Consider the following 3,071-nt stretch of genomic DNA (forward strand, 5'->3'; position numbering starts at 1 on the left):
TCCCTGCCCACTCCTCTCCCCGTCAGTGCAGCCTTGAGCGCCCTGTGTTACTGACCCTCTGATGGTGTATGTGCCTGAGCCCCGTGAAGGCCTCTCTATAAATAAGATTCTGGCGGTGACTGTGGAGCTCTACTTGTCTTCCCGCGCCCAAGACCAGCCTGGTACGTTCCCTTCTGCCTAACCTGCACTGCCCACCTGGAGTGGCCTGTTTCCTTGCTCTCTCCTTGCCCTCCATGTACGGGGACCAGTTTGGAAAACAACAGGGGTCCCAGGACAGTCATGGCCATCGCTGGGGCAGAGTCAGTGCTGGGCTGGTTGGACTGGAGGGCAGGGGACCGGCCGAGGGTGCTTCTTGCTTCTGCCTTAGGGGCCCTGCAGGCCGGGCGGGGTGAGAGAGGAAAGCTGTGCCACCTCCTCAGAGTCCTGCTGCCAGGGCTTTCGGGGCAGGGTCCGCTCAGCAGGCTCCCGCCTCGCACAGCTGTCAGCACTGGGGGCTGCGTGAGGGGCGCGGGGTAGACTCCTGTGTGGACACAGGCTGACTCCGAGGGCTCCAGGGCGGACGGGACTCTGGAGGCCCCGCTCCTCGGCCACCCCCTTCTCACTGGGCCTGGGCACCTGGTCAAGGAGGGAACTCTCAGGTTCACCCTGCCCAGAGCTGGGGCAATCCCTAGGCACAGGGGCTTTCAGAATGGCCTGCACCTCGTGAGGCCCGCCAGGCACCTGCCCGCTTCCCCTTGGCCCATCACGAGCCGCACGGAAGCTTTTGGGCCACGACCCTCCTGGGAGAAGCCAGTCTAGGCCTTCCAAGTCCCACCCCGGGTCCATTTAGCAATGGCAGGAGCTACACACCATCTACACGTGGGTTTCTCTGTGGCGAGAAGCCAGGAGAAATCTGGCGGCTTCAGACACCCTCCCGCCCGCACTGCCTGGCAGGTGGCTCTCCCCCCTCCACAGGCCCGGGATGCGAGGCTCCCACGGACACAGTGGCCTGTTCTCCAACTGCAGGGCCCAGGCCCCGGGCCGAGTCTAATCCCTTCCGGGAGGCAGCGAGTGTTCCCTGTGCTGACTGCATGTCAGGAATCCAGTCTAACACCCTGGACTGGTCCCCGGAAACGTGTGAGCAGCGTTCAGCCACGGGTGGTTGGGGAACAACAACACCCTCTGACGTGCCTGAGGGCTGGGCAAGGGGTGCCCGGGCAGCGGGTGACTAGGCTTCTAGGCGCCCGGGACCACGTGGAGGAGACGCCGATGCCCCCGGAGGCCGTCACAGCAGCGGAGGCTCTTGGTGTCCACAGATGGGCCCCCCTTGGCCACTGCAGGTCCCAACACCCAGGAGGGGGAAGGCCTGCTCCTCTCGGGCCTTGGCTGGACTCTCAAGTTTCTAGAGCAGCTTTCCAGCCCCCATGCCCATCTCTCAACTCGGGACTCAGCTGGGCTCACGTGAGCATTTCCTGGCTCCTGCCCCTTCCAGCTGCTCTGGGGACCCTGTTTATGGAAAAGCTCTAAAAGGCAGCACCTCCCACACTCCCGGCCAGCCACATGCCGGATTCCTCCCCATAGAGGGGTCCACGGGACAGGGGGCAGGGGCAGTAGGCTCTGCCACACGGTCCGGGTCCAGGGCGGTCTCCTGCTCCTTGTGCTCGGTGCCTGGCCCAAGCATGTCCCTTACCCGGCTGCTCCTGCCTGTCTCTCTGGGGCCTGGACTCACGCAGACAATTACATATGAGAATACACACTTTTAATATATATATATTTTATTGATTTCAGAGAAGAGAGAAGAAACATCAGTGATGAGAATCATTGATTGGCTGCCTCCTGCACGCCCCCTCCTGGGGATCGAGCCTGCAAGCCCGGAAAGTGCCCTTGACCAGTACCTGGGACCCTTCAGTCTGCAGGCTGAGGCTCTATCCACTGAGCCAAACCAGCCAGGGCGATCCCAGGTTACATTTAGTTGTCATGCCTCATTAGGCTCTTCTTGGCTGTGACACTTGCTCAGACTTTCCTTATTCTATTGATTTAAGAGAGGAAGAGGGAGGGATAGAAACACCAGTGACGAAAGAGATCATTGATTGGCTTCCTCCTGCACACAGCCTTCTGGGAACCGAGCCCTCAACCCCCGCATGTGCCCTGGCCGAAAATTGAACCCTGACCTCCTGGTTCATAGGTCGATGCTCAAACACTGAGCCACACAACGGCAGCCTTTCCTTGGTCTTGATGACCTTGACAGCTTTGAGGGGCACTGCTCATGTATTTTGCAGAATCTCTCCCTATTGGGACTTGACAGGCGTTCTTCTCAGGATTAGACTGGGGTTATGAGTTTCAGGAGGAAAACTACAGAGGTCGAGTGCCATTTGTTCCACATCACATCAGGGGAAGACGCTAGCCACGGGACTGATCACTGCTGGTGGTGACCTGGACCGCCCGGCTGCGGGGTGTGGTCCCGCGGCGCTGAGCCAGGTGGCGGGTGTGCACGCGGCGCCCGTTCCCCCCGCTTCTGTAAAGTTCTCGGTGTGAGGCTTCCAGAGACCCACTCGCAAGAGCTCACCGAGACGGGGGTCTGCAGCCACAACCCACCCAGGAGCGAGGGGTGGGAGGGCTCCGCGGTCCCTCACAAACCCCTATCCCGGCCCCGACTCCTCTTCCTAGGAAGGTGCCCCGAGAAAGCGACAGGTCGTTCCTGCAGCCCCCCCTGAGTCACCGGCTTCCTGAATCCGCCTCCACCGGCAAGCCCAGGTCCCCGAGGGGGCCCGACGTGGCGGGCTCAGGCTATTCCAGGACCGCGCGATGATGGAACGCGGCGACCTCGTGCGGACCGGGGGCCCTGGTGGAAGCTGAAACGGTGGGACCTAGGGAAGTAAAGCGGGGGAAGCCGCCCGGCCCGCTCCAGGGCCCGAAACCTGGAGCAACCGTAGCTCAGCAGTCCCCCACCCCCACCCCACCCCCGGCGTCACCTGCTTCCCCGAAGCTGTCATCCTCGTCTTCCGTGCTCGGTACCACCGGCATTCCCATATTGGGGCCCGACATCGCGGGCTCGGGCGCCTCAGAGGCCACGAGACGCTGAAACGCCGCGA

The 3,071-nt window shown here is 62.1% G+C and overlaps 1 protein-coding gene across 2 annotated transcripts in view; it reads left to right on the top strand.

The window, feature by feature from the left end:
• The window catches only part of PTGES2 (prostaglandin E synthase 2), a 52,042-nt gene that overhangs the window by 42,720 nt on the left and 6,251 nt on the right, over window positions 1–3,071 (top strand). The window lies entirely within an intron of this gene.

The sequence above is a fragment of the Myotis brandtii genome, unplaced genomic scaffold, assembly GCF_000412655.1.
Source record: "Myotis brandtii unplaced genomic scaffold, ASM41265v1 scaffold68, whole genome shotgun sequence".
NCBI lineage: Eukaryota > Metazoa > Chordata > Mammalia > Chiroptera > Vespertilionidae > Myotis > Myotis brandtii.